We start from the raw sequence: 14,298 nt of genomic DNA, 5'->3' as shown, positions 1-14,298 counted from the left end.
TACTCTCGGGTGCTCTGTGGTGTGGGCAGGGGGCAGGGAGTGTTGTGGAGGATGGGGGCGTGCAGTGGGTGGCTCGCCCGCAGCTGGCCTTGCCAGCGTTCACCCCGCAGCCTGATCAAAATGGGCCCGCAGGGCCTCCCGGACCCGGATCCCCTCAGGGTCGACCTGGTGACTGGGGGCAGCGGGTGGCTGGACGTCGGCCCTGCCAGCCTCCACAGCCCAGCCTTGGAAGAAGGCCTCTCCCTTGCTCTCCACCAGGTTGTGGAGTGTGCTGCACGTGTCCACAACCTGGGGGATGTTGGTGAGGCCTGCATCCAGGTGTGTGAGAAGACACCTCCAGCACCCTTTGAGGCAACTGAAAGTGCGCTCGACCACCTGGCGCGCATGGTTCAAGTGCGTGTTGAACCGCTCCTAGCTGGCTGTGAGATGGCTCATGTAAGGGTGCATGAGCCAGGGCCGGATGGGGTACGCCGTGTCTGCGACGACGCAGAGGGGCATGGTGGTGTCCCCCGCAGGGATCTCCCGCTGGGGGATGCAGGTCCCCACCTCCAGCTGGCAGTACAGGCCTGAATTTCTGAATACCCGGGCGTCGTGGGTGCTGCCAGGCCTGCCAACATAAATGTCCAGGAAGCGGCCCCGGCTGTCCACCAAGGCTTGGAGGACCACGGAATGGTGTCCCTTCTTATTGAGGAAGCGTCTTCCGCTGTGCTCCAGGGCACGGATGGGGATATGGGTCCCATCCAGAGCCTCAAATCAATTTGGAAAGCCCAGGCTGGCAAACCCTGCGATGGCAGCATCCAGGTCCCCAGGCTGCATGAGCCTGTGGAGGAGCAGGGCATTGATTGCGCGGACGACCTACAGGGGAAGGACATGATAGAGCACCAGTGAGGGGTGTGCAGGGTGTGTCTGGCCCTCCACCCCCGGGATCCCCCAAGGGCTCCCCCCCAGGGCTACCCCCCTGGGTTCCTCCCCCCCCCAGCACTCCCCCCCCCGGGTCCTCTTACCTCCATGAGGACAGCCCTGACGGTGGCCTTGCCCACACCAAACTGCTGCCCTACGGATCGGTAGCTGCCTGGAGTGGCCAGCTTCCAGACAGCAATGCCGACCCATTTCTCGATGGTGAGGGCACGTCGCATAGAGGTGTCCTGGTGCCGTAAGGCAGGGGTGAGCCACTGGCAGAGCTCCAGGAATGTCTGCTGGCTCATCTGGAAGTTCTGGAGCCAGCGGTCATTATCCCACTCGCCAAGCACCAGCTGCTCCCACCAGTCTGTGCTCGTGGGGTAGCTCCACAGTCGGCGGCGTGTGCGGCGGAGGGGGGTCGGAGGACAGCAAGGTCTGGGGCTGCTTCCTCATCCCTGGAGGCAGCTCCTCTTCCACAAATAAAAGATGATCAGCTGCCTCCTGCATGGCACTAAGCAGGGCAAGCGCTGCTCCTCCAGGGGTGGGTGTGTGGACCTCTGTCTGCTGCTGCTGCTGGGGGTCCATACTGCTTCGACGAGTTGTGCGTGCCTGTGGCTCTGCAGACCGTGTGCTGTGCAGGCTGAGTGTGTCTGGGAGTGGCCCTTTAAGGGAGCAGCTAGCTGTTGCCCCGGAAGCGCTAGTCTGCCCTTTGACCCTCTCTGCAGCTGTTCCTGGCACCCTTATTTTGATGTGTGCCGCTTTGGCATGTAGACGCTCCCCTGCAGCGCCTACTTCGATGTGGTGCTGCCCAACGCCGACTTTGAACGTCGACGGCACCAGCCCTGGAGGACATGTAGATGCTATTCATCGAAATAGCTTATTTCGATTTAACTTTTAAGCTATTTTGATGTAGCATCCCCGTGTAGACGTAGCTATAGAGTGAGATAAATGGGATTTATTCTGTGTTCTCCTCTTTTTATTGCTGTCACATACGAAGAGAAGGTTGTTCTTCTGCAGCTTCAATGATAGATTGACAGTGCCTGTGTAATCAAGTTTTCATATTTAAACAGATTCTTAACAGCATCACTGAATGTGACTGAATTTACCCTGTGCACAGTGAGAAAGGACATCAGTAGGACCTACAAATGTATAGTTTATGCCAGTCCTCTGCACAGGGGGGAGTTATTTACACTCATTTGAGCTGATCAGACAGGAGAGGCTAGCTTCTCAAGATGGAAGAGTCTGGCTGAGAAACTGAGACGTCTCACAGAGCTTCAGATCTTTCATCATTTGCATGCCTCTGTCCCTATTTAGCAAAGCATTTAAGTACCTGCTTGACCTGAAATCCATGCTTACTATTACTCCAATAGACATTTAAGTGCTTTATCTGATCGGGGTCTTAAATCCCTTCCTTCGTAAAAATAATTGGCTTTCTCTATGTGGACAAAAGAGTGAAAGACTTCTGTGGCTATGTCCGCACTGCAGCCCTATTTTGAAATAAGCTATTCTGGAATACCTGTTCCAAAATAGTTTATTTCAAAATAAAGTTGCTACATACAAAATTGCATTTTGAAATAACACTTTGCTATTTCAAAACAGCATGTCAGACACATAGTGCCTATTTTGAAATAATGGTATTGGAGCCCATTATGGCTTATTTTGAAATAGCACTCTCCCGTGTCTTAACAGTGCTTGTTTCAAAATAGTGTCTTCTAAATACGAGTTATTCCTCCTGCAATACCAGTTACTGATTTTGAAATAATGCAACTGCTATTTCAAATTTATTTCAAAATAGCATATGCATAGAGTAGATGCTTGCAAAGTTAGTTAAAAATAATGGTAATTATTTCAAAATAACCTTATGCTGTAGATGTAGCCTGTGAAAACAACTGCTGTTTTGTCAATCAGCCTGGCCTTACTAATAGTTAAGAAGTGATTTTCGTTCAAGAGGAAATTGTTTTGTTGATAGATTGTGATGTACATGTATCTATCATGTGCCAGCTGTTACTTTCTGTCCCAAAGAGACCAATAGAATGATCAGTTTGGAAATTATCAATATGCAAAAAAGACTTTCTATTTTAATAATACAAGTCCAATAGAAGGAAGAAGTTATACATTCAGTATCTGTTCTCATATCCATGAAACAAATGACAAAATATTACAGAAATATTCAACATGAAATTACAAAGCAAATAATGTTTGCTACACTTTAGCCATGTCTACACGTGCACGCTACTTCGAAGTAGCGGCACTAACTTCGAAATAGCGCCCGTCACGGCTACACACGCCGGGCGCTATTTTGAAGTTAACTTTGACGTTAGGCGGCGAGACGTCAAAGTCGCTAACCCCATGAGGGGATAGGAATAGCACCCTACTTCGACGTTCAACGTCGAAGTAGGGACCGTGTAGTCGTTGCGCGTCCCGCAACTTTGAAATAGCGGGGTCCGCCATGGCAGCCCTCAGCTGAGGGGTTGAGAGATGCTCTCTCTCCAGCCCCTGCGGGGCTCTATGGTCACCGTGGGCAGCAGCCCTTAGCCCAGGGCTTCTGGCTGCTGCTGCGGCAGCTGGGGATCCATACTGCAGGCATAGGGTCTGCAACCAGTTGTCGGCTCTGTGGATCTTGTGTTGTTTAGTGCAACTGTGTCTGGGAGGGGCCCTTTAAGGGAGCGGCTTGCTGTTGAGTCCGCCCTGTGACCCTGTCTGCAGCTGTGCCTGGCACCCTTATTTCGATGTGTGCTACTTTGGCGTGTAGACGTACCCTCGCAGCGCCTATTTCGACGTGGTGCCGCACAACGTTGAAGTTGAACATCGACGTTGCCAGCCCTGGAGGACGTGTAGACATTATTCATCGAAATAGCCTATTTCGATGTTGCTACATCGAAATAAGCTATTTCGATGTTGGCTTCACGTGTAGACGTAGCCTTTGTAACATTACATATCTAAGCAAAATGTAAGGAAGTGGTAAAAACAGAATGGCAAGGGGAAAACTCTTCAACTGTAGATGTAACTAGAATATTTTTGGAATTGTGTGTGCATGGAGTAGGGTGGCAAGTGAGGATTGCTGTATAGTTTATCACTTTCCCCACTTCTGGTTGGGCTATAATAGTAATATGTTCACCACAGAGCAGAGGGATCTGGATTCAAATCTGCCAGATGTTGTAGCTTGTATTTTAACTCTCTAACTTATTCCTTGTCGAGTCCCCAGAATACGGCTGCTTTACCTGTAACATGAAGTGTGGAGGCTAGCGTCTCCAAAATATACATTCAGGCATGTACAACCACAGGTATCTTATATGGATTTTGACCATCTTTTGTTGAGTTTTCGTGGTTTCTCTTCCTGATATTGCTGCAGAGCTTTTCTTACACATAGCTCTGCCTTGTTTAAAATACAATACCAAATATATATTTCAATACATTCATTGATTCAGAGTGCATAAACTACCTTTATCTCATAACAGAACTCCAAATGATCTTAATGAAAGTGGCACATACAGATAAAAGGCAGCATTTACTGTACATGGTCCTTTGGACTGTTTCAGGGAATCGTGGCACCATATAGTTTATATGTACTACTGGGCCAGAACTGTAGCTGACTTCAGAAAAGCTTAACCGACACTGTGCATGAGTGGAGAAAGGAGGCCTAGCATTCCAGGGGTTAAAGAAAGCCTCTGGGTCCAGCTAGCTGTGCCTCCCCCGCACTTTACTTGCAACCAATGACAGGTGTGGAGGGAGGAGAAAAGCAAGGAGCCTGGCTCAGTTTGGGGATGGCTTGCAGGGAGAAAGGCAGAAGTTCAGCAAGGGACCTGCAGTCCATGTACCTGCTCAGCAGTTAAGGGAGCATATAAGCCCAGAACCTGCTCCTCTGGGAAAAGGGGGAATCCACTGAGTGAGCTGAACTAAGGGGGAATCTGGACTATTGGGACCACACGCCAAACTTAAGGAGTATCAAGGGAGTGGTTTGGGGAGTCTGGGCCAGGAACACAGGGAGCAGTGGTCTAACACCCCCCATTTTGGCTCACTTACTCAGTGATCTAGCCACTAGGCTACTCAGACACCTGGAATGCAGCCACAAACACCCGTCACACAAAGCTCATTTATTTCTATCTCCTGAAAAAAATCTGTCTCACTGTTATTCATACACTGATTTCAGGATACTTGTATATATTTCCTCAGAGGTACAGCTTTGTGACATGCACTCCTCACGGCTAGAGATGTGATCTCTTCCAAAGAGGATCTTTTCATTGGTTTTATTAATATTTCTTAGGAACATCTATCTGGAGAGAAGAAATATTTTTCTTCAATCACAGGCATAAGTTTTTGAAATTCAGCCTCTAGAGAGAACTTGGAATTGTATAGCCTGACATTAGGAGCAGCAAAGTCCACAAATAAAAGAATACCACACAACACTTTGGTTATCTGCTTAACAACTACAGCTTTGATCTTCTCTAAATTACTGGGTTTTAGAATGTTAACATTCTATGATTAAATCATTTCTTAGCAATTGACTAAAAGAAACTAGACCTAAAGCAATGTATGTTCTGCTAGTCAATTGGACATATTTAAAATAAAACTAAGATAACTAGTGCAAAACTTTAACTGAAGTTAATGCACTTTATCTTCCATCTTTTAAAAGTGTTTCCCTGTCTTATGTTTCCAAAATATGTTTATAGACAGGGCATGAAATACTAGATCCACTGACATAAATAAAGGTCACAGGTCACTGGGCAGCCCCCCCAATGACAGGCCCCTTCTGGATGGAATCTGAGTTATGGTACCTCCTTGGAGTGTGGCAGGAGGAGGAGGTCCTGAGAAAGATGGGTACCAAGAATCACAATGTAGCCATCTTTGCCCAGCAACACTCTGCTAGCAACCCTGACTAGGTGCAGAGCAAGGTGAAGGAGATGTGGCAGGGCTATGCTCAATCCTGGGACACTTCTGGCCACTCTGGGGAGGACTCGGATCTTGCTCCTACTCAGAGGAGCTCCACAGCCTCCTGGAGCCCAGGGACAGCTCCCACAACCTGTCATCCTGGACATCACAGCGAACAAGCCTCACTCCAGGGAAGAGCAGGAGCCAGGAGACTTGGACCACCCTATTTGCCCAGAGCTGAAGCAAGTCACTAAGGCCTCTAGTGAGGAGGGGGACCTCATTATTAACTTTCCATACTGGTCCTTAAGCTGGGTGACAGGCAGCCAGATGGTCCTGGACCTTGGCAAGGGACCCTCCAGTAAGGGCCATCACGGCTGCTGGCAACACTCAGCACTATCCCTTGTGTACAGCACTGTGAGCTGTGTGTGCAGGGAGGGGGCAAGTGGGACCAGATCACACCAGGGACCACCCCACATGGGCAGGGGCCCCAGAGACATGTGTGACACCCATAGTCAACCACCCCTGGATGGGGACTGGTGTCCGCAGGGGCAGGAGGGCTCATCCCCATGCCTGTAACACAGGGCTGACCTTTTCTACCTCCCCTTTACAACAGCAGCTCTGCAGGAGGGCCAGGAAAGCCCTGACTCTTCCCTTGACCCAGAGGAGGATGACCAGTCACCACGCCCTGGCAGCACCATGAGGTGCCTGGAGCAGGAGTGTTCAGTGGTGGTTTATGGAGAATGATGCCTCCCATTGCCAGGTGGAGGTTGTGGAGTGGTGCCTCCAACATGAATGAGGCTGACCGCACATGATGGAGGGCCACTGGGGACATCCTAATGGGCCACCTGGGTGACATCATGGCAGCCCTGTGGGAGCGCACAGGGGTCCTGGCCCACCTACTTCACTCCACTATATCCACTCCTGCTCCCACACCCCCTGATGAGCCCACCCCTGCTCTTGCCCCCACACCGAGCCTGCTCCCACTGCCACCCCATGGCCTTACTTCCCCATGATGCCTGCCCCCTCCCTGACCCACCACAGACTCCATACTAGGGGTGAGAGGGGATTCTGGGGCCAATGGGGCTTTCAGCCATCCATCCTGGATTAGCATCCCACCATCCAGGTTGAGGGGCCCCTCCAGTTTGAGCCCCTTCCCTTGCCCAACCCCACTGTACAGTTTGCCCCAGCTTCCTGCTGTAAATAGAGTTTGTACGCTGGTTGGTCACACAACACAGTTCTCAGTAGAACAAAGTTTTATTTTTGTCCCCCCCTTGTGTCACATACTCTTTGTGGGAAGGTGGTGGGGGTCTGTGGATATGTGCAGGGGGGTCATGGCAGGGGGATGGCGAGGGATGTCAGTGCAGAGGGGCTGTGTGGGGTACCTGTGGTTGGGAGTCACTGTGGCCCCTGCATGAAGCTTTCCCAGAGGGCCTTCCGAATGTGCATCCCATCCCAAGGGACCTGGCAGCTTGGTTTGGAGGCCAGCTGCTCATAGCTGGGGCCAAACTTGGCCACCCACCCAGTTGCCTCACCTTTCCCGACAAAATATTGTGGAGGACACAGCAAGTGCCCACCACTTGGGGCACTTTCCAGAGCCTGACCTCTGGCCACGTGAGTAGTCAGTGCCACTGTCCCTTCAGGCACCTGAAGGCCTGCTCCACCATGTTGCCAGCCTGGTTCAGACTGATATTAAAGACCTCTGGGCTGGCATGAAAGTGGCCAGTGTAAGGACATACCAGCCAGGGCTGCAGAGGGTATGCAGTGTTTGCCATCATGCAGAGAGGCATGGTAGGTCCCTAACTGGGAGCTCCCATGGTGGGACATATGTTCTGGCCTCCACATGGTGGCAGAAGCCAGAGTTCCAGGACATGTGGGAATTGTGGGTGTGGCCCACCAGCACACATAGATGTCCTGGAAGCATCCCTTCAGGTCCACCAGCTCCTGGATCATTACCGAGTGGTAGCCCTTGCGGTTGACATAGCTCCCTGTTCTGTGTTGTGGGGCATGAATGACTATATGCATCCCATCCAGCTGTGCTGGACCCTTTCTCCCTAGGTCCCCTCCCAGGATCACCTCTTCCCTGCCTCCTCTCCCTGGTCCTCAGCTGCCTGGGGTCCCTAATTCCTGGGAGCCCTCCCTCCCTTGGCTGGTGCCTGAACTAAGCATGCCTTACCTCCATGAGGACAACCCCGATGGTGACCTTGCCCACCCTGAACTGGTGGCCCATGGACCAGAAGCTATGCAGGGTGTCCAGCTTCCAGACAGAGACTTTTTTTCCAGGGGCTAGGCAGGCAGGCAACATGCAGGAGTCCCAGTGCCTCAGGACAGGGGTGAGCCAGCAGCAGGGCTTCTGGAATGTCACCCTATTCATTCAGAAGTTATGGTACCAACCATCATTGTCCCAGTCCCCAGTCCCCAGCTCTCCCACCAATTGGAGCTGCTGGGGTGGCGACACAGATGCCTGGGCACTCAGAGGGGGGCCTGGCATGGTAGTGGGTTGAGAAGCTTTGGAACCCCATCAGGGACGAAGTTGTACTTTGAAGTAAGCAACTTCAAAGTTATTTTTGTAGTGTAGACACAGCCCAGATGCATCTTGCATTTATTATAAATGTCTGTCACAAATGGATAAATAACTTGAGCTAACTACACACGGTAGGGTCTGCAAAGATAAGATAGGGTAAAAGTGCAGTGTAAGCAGAATTTAAAGAACAGAGGATTAACATTGGAGGCATACGTGACCAGTCTACCTTTGTTACAAAAATAGGCTTTGCAAAAGACTTAATTGGGAGGGAGTGATTAGGGTAAGCCCACATGCCCAGCTTGTGCAACCAGAAGTTGAACCATTCATTCTGGTAGGCCCAGTGCTGGCTTCTTGACACATGGAAAGCAAAGACCACAACCTCCTGTCTGGCATTGTAAGACCATATTTTGGGTGAGCTGTAAGTGAACTGAGTCTAATGTTGTGACGATTGGCTTGTAATAAGAAATATGCTTGAATATTTTATTATAATAAACTTTGCAATAATTTCTTTATCAGTGGTTTCTATTATACCACTTTCTGATACAAGGAATAGGAATTAATTGGAAAACTATATTAACTGCTTTAAAGCTTGTTATTTTTATGAACTACTTTATTGCTTACGATAAATAAGGAGGTGATTAAGTTTCTCTGGTATGTGCTGGTTCCCCCCAGATTTGATCTAAACTGAACCATACAACATTTGGCATCACAAAACAGGTTCCAAGGGAACCCAGAAACATGTAGGAAATTTTGAAAATTTGAGCTCATTCCTGCTCATTCTGAAACCACTGACAAAACTCCCTTTGATTTTGATGTGTGTGGATTGCACTTTTTCATTTTAACTCCAGGTAGTCTTTGATAAGGAAAGTGAGCATTCATAGCATATCAGAAGTGGAAAGTTATACTCAAAGGCATTTCAAATGACTATGGGATAATTATAACCTTGTTTCATATGACAAGGGTTTCATTTATTCATTAATTCCTTTACTTAATTATTTATTTGCATTTTAAAGTTTTACTGTAATTAATTCAGTTTAGGAATTTAGGAAGAATACAGTTGGTAGATTAATATGTAACTGAAACTGCCCTTGGAAGGTTCATCTCTGTCTGCATTAGAACTGATAAAACAACAGTTTTGGATCCATTACACTTAACAGTTCATGGGAGTGGAGAACTGATGGGATATTCTTACATTTATCTTATTTATTTAATAGATTTATAGATTTTTAAATGCCATAAGGAACTATTGCATTGTCCAGTTTATCCTCCTGTTTGATATAGGCCATGGGACTACCTTGAATTAATCCTTTTTTCCCCCAAATCCAATACTTGTGGTTAAATGAGATCACATAATTTGAACCCAATTCAGTTTTTTCCCGCATGGATAGAGAATTCAAGTTATTCCAGTGGTTTAGTCCCTCACTGTTAAAAAATATGCACCTAATTTCAAGTCTGAATTTGTCAAACTTCAACTTCAAGCCATTAGATTATGTCATGCTTTTGTCTGCTAGACTGAAAGGCATTCTGTTATTTTATTTCTTTTACACATGTAGATACCTAGACTACTTAAGTCACACTTTCACGTACTCTCTTTTTATTTAAATAAGTTGAGTGTCTTGATTTTATCATCGTGGTTTTTTCTAGTCTTTAATGGTTCTCATATCTCTTCTCCAAACCATTTCCATTGTATTCCTTCCTGAAATGTGGAGACCAAACTAGGTACACTACTTCAGTCACACTGTTTCCCTGAAAATGGATTTGTGGGCATATAGCTTCCCAAAAAAGTGATTGATGATGGCAATATATTTTCAAAAACAATGTATCTTTTAATTCAATGAATTAATAACTCAGTACAATCTAGAAATAGATATTAAATACAAATTTCCTATGACAAGTTACAGAACATTCAAACTGCAAGAGAGTAGCTTAAATCATTCGAGACAAAACACTTCCTGCTCTGTATCCTTCTGTGGTTTTTAATTAAAATATTTCAGTACCAAGTCATACCATACTTGAATTCATGGTTTCTCTGAGAGTTTGTCTATGTCACACCTCAAAAACACCTAGCTACTGAATATTTGAGTATTTATACACCAGAAAAGGGTTAAAGGAAAATTTTCACATAGTGCAAGACCATTCCAGTCAATCAGAAATTAAATAGGTACCGTCAGTTGTGACTTACCATGCATGAAAGTTATTTTTAAAAAATCTAAGTGCAAACTAGACAGATTTATGTTTTCTTTGCAATGATGTCTGAAGCATACCAAGATGAGAAAAGTACCTACTATTCCCGTTCCAAACTACAACAGTGTAATTAAAAATAGTAATTTGCCAGGATATTGGGATGCAATCTTAAGCCTTTCCCAAACCCGGGGATGTTCACATCAAAGGTTCCACAGAGCTTCATTAAAATTCAATGGAATATGGGCCCCTAACTCCTTTAGGTTCCTTTTGAAGGTTTCAGCTTTTAAACACAATCACATGGTTTCGCAAAGTCAGGAGGAAAAGCAAAAGAGTAAGCAGAAAAGTTAGCTTGACTTCAAAAATGAGACTTATAAAATTAAAAAAAAAAAGCCTAAAGTGGAATCACACCAAGTAATACAGGATGCTTCTTAAAGAAAGGAATTGAATAATGTCAACAGGGAGTCAGAGATAGCAACTAATTCAAAAAGGAATATAGTAATAGACTGAAGTTGAGGAAGGGAATAGCAGAGTAGCAATTCAAGCAGAATTTCTTTATGCAAATAAAATATACTAGTACATTGTGATGAAATCTGCAGCAGTAGAAGCAAAAATTTCAGTTCAGAAGGATATTAAAATTAAGTCAATGGTATGTAACTGCAGGATCGCTCATGTTCCCTAGTTTCAAAACAGCAGGAGATAACAAATATGGGATACTTTTGGATGCAGTCAACTTGGGTGCTGTGGGGAGGTGACCACCAATTACTCACAGCATCTGTGGTGCTCCAGGAAAAAGTTAACTAATTCCAGGATTAAAGAGGGGAGGACAACTTAAGTTTTCAATTGAGTCGTCATAGGATCTGTATCCTGAAGAATGAATTTAATTAGTAAATGACACGGTTAAACTAGCCATACCTCCTTTAGAATCATAGAATTATAGAACACTAGAACTGGAAGGTACCTCAGGAGGTCATCAAGTCCAGTTCCCTGTCTCTTGGCAGTACCAAGCACTGCCTAAACCATCCCCAAAAGGTATCTGTCTAACCTGCTCTTAAAAATCTTCCATGATGGAGATTCCACAATCTCCCTAGGTAATTTACTCCAGTGTTGAACCACCCTATCAGTTGGGAAATTTTTTCTAATGTCTAATCTAAACCTCCCTTGCTGCACTTTAAGCCCATTGCTCCTTATCCTATCCTCAGAGGCCAAGGAGAACAATTTTTCTCCCTCCTCCTTGTAACCCTCTGTGAGGTATTTGAAAATTGCTATCATGTCCCCTTTAGCTCTTCTCTTTTCTGAACTAAAAAAGCCCAGTTCTTTCAGTCTTCCCTCATAGCTCATGTTCTCTAGATCTTTAATGATTCTTGTTGCTTTTTTCTAGACCTTCTGCAATTTCTCTACATCTTTCTTGGAATGTGGTGCCCAGAACTAGCCAGAGTACTCCAATTGTGGCCTGATGAGTGCAGAGTAGAGCAGAAAAATGACCTCTCGTGTCCTGCTCAATAACTCTTGTTAATGCATCCCAGAATCTTGTTTGCATTTTTTTTGCAACAGCATCACACCGTTGACTCATATTTAGCTTGTAGTCCACTATGACCCATAAGTCCCTCTCTGCAGTACTTCTTCCTAGACTGTCATTTCCCAGTCTATGTGTATGAAGCTGATTGTTTCTTCCTAAGTGGAGCACTTTGCATTTGTCCTTATTAAACTTCATCCTGTTTACCTCAGACCATTTCTCCAGTTTGCCCAGATCATTGTGAATTATGACCCTAGCCTTCAAAGCAGTTGCAACCCCTTCCAGCTTGGTATCATCTGCAAACTTAATAATCTTACTCTCTATGGCAATATCTAAAACATGGATGAAAATATTGAATAGAACCAGTCCCATAAGAGATCCCTGCAGAACCCCGCTTGTTATAGCCTTTGAGCATGACAGTGAACCATTACTAATTTCTCTTTGAGAATGGTTATCTAGCTATTTATACACCCACCTTATAGTGATCCCATCTAAGTTGTATTTGTCTAGTTTATTGATAAAAAAGATTATGCGAGACTGTGTCAAGTGCCTAACCAAAGTCTAGGTATACCACACCCACCCACCACTTTTCCCTTATCCACAAGACTTGTTATCCTGTCCCAAAAAAAAAAAAAAAAAGCTGTCAGATTGGTCTTGCATGATTTCTTCTTTACAAATACATGCTAGCTGTTACCCATCACCTTACTTTCTTTCAGATGTTTGGAGATGAATTCCTTAATTATTTCTTCCATTATCTTTTCTGGCTCAGAAGTTAAACTGACTGGTCTGTAGTTTCCTGGGTTGTTCTTTTTTCCTCTTTTTATAGATGCACACGATATTTGCCCTTTTTCAGTCTTCTGGAATCTCTCTCAACTCCCAGGACTTCTGAAAGATGGTAGCTAAAGGATCAGAAACCTCCTCTACTACCTCGTTAAATATTCTAGGATGCATTTCATCAGGCCCTGGTGACTTGAAGACATCTATTTTTTTTTCTAAGTAATCATGAACTTGTTATTTTTAATTTTATTCTCTAGCCTCCTTTCCATTAGCATACATCATGTTAGGTACATCTTCATTGGCCTTTTTGGTGAAGACTGAAACAAAGAAGTCATTAACATCTCAGCCATTTCCAAATTTCCTGATATTATTTCTCTCTTCTTACTGAGTAGTGGGCCCACCCTGTTCTTGGTCTTCCTCTTGCTTCTAATATATTTATAGAATGACTTCGTGTTACCCTTTATGTCTCGAGCTAGTGTAAGCTCGTTTTGTGCCTTGTCCTCTCTAATCTTGCCCCTCCAGACATGTATTGTTTGCTTATATTCACCCATTTTAATTTCTCCTAATTTCCACTTTTTATATGACTCCTTTTTGATTTTGAGATACTGGAAGATCTCTTAGCTAAGCCAAGGTGGTCTTTTACCATGATTTCTATCTTTCCTATGCAGTGGTATAGCTTGTTTTTAGGTTCTTAATAATGTCTCTTTCAAACACTACCATGTCTCTTCATTTTTTTTTCTCTGAGTCTTGTTTCCCATGGAACCTTACCTATCAGCTCTCTGAGTTTACCAAACTTTGCTTTCCTGAAATCCATTGTCTCTATTTTGCTGTTCTCCCTTTCACTATTTCTTGGAATCATGAACTCCTTGATTTCATGGTCACTTTCTCCCAGGGACCTTCCACTTTCAAATTCTCTGTGAGTTCCTCTCTGTTTGTTAAAATCAAATCTAGAACTGCTTCTCCCCAGTAGCTTTATTCTACTTTTGAAATAAAAAAAAATTGTCATCATGCAGTCCAAGAACTTTCTGGATAGCCTGTGCCTCACCATGCTAGTTTCCCAACATATGTTGGAATAGCTGAAATGCCCCATCACCACCAAATCTTGTGTTTTCGATGATTTTGTTAGTTGTTTAGAAAAAACCTCACCCACCTCTTCTACTTGGCTAGGTCATCTGAAGCAGACCCCTAATATGAGATCACCCTTGATGTTTACGCCTTTTAATTTAACTCTCAACAACTTTGTCTCCTGCATCCATCTACACCTCAGTCCAAGTGTGTACATATTTAATATATAAGGAAACACCTCCTCCCTGTTTGTTCTGCCTATCCTTCCTGAGTAAGTTGTAACTTCTATACCAATATTCAATCATGTGTATTATCCCACCAATTCTCTGTAATACTAATTATGTCATTGTTTCTGCTAATTATGATTAATACTAATTTAATACAAATTATGTTTCTCCTTTCTGCCAATGCTGCCTACTTTATGGATGACATTAAACCTTCCCTTCATTAGAGGTGAGTATTCAACTTC

This window comes from Carettochelys insculpta, chromosome 1, assembly GCF_033958435.1.
Source record: "Carettochelys insculpta isolate YL-2023 chromosome 1, ASM3395843v1, whole genome shotgun sequence".
Classification (NCBI taxonomy): domain Eukaryota; kingdom Metazoa; phylum Chordata; order Testudines; family Carettochelyidae; genus Carettochelys; species Carettochelys insculpta.
Note: the sequence above shows the minus strand (reverse complement) of the source record.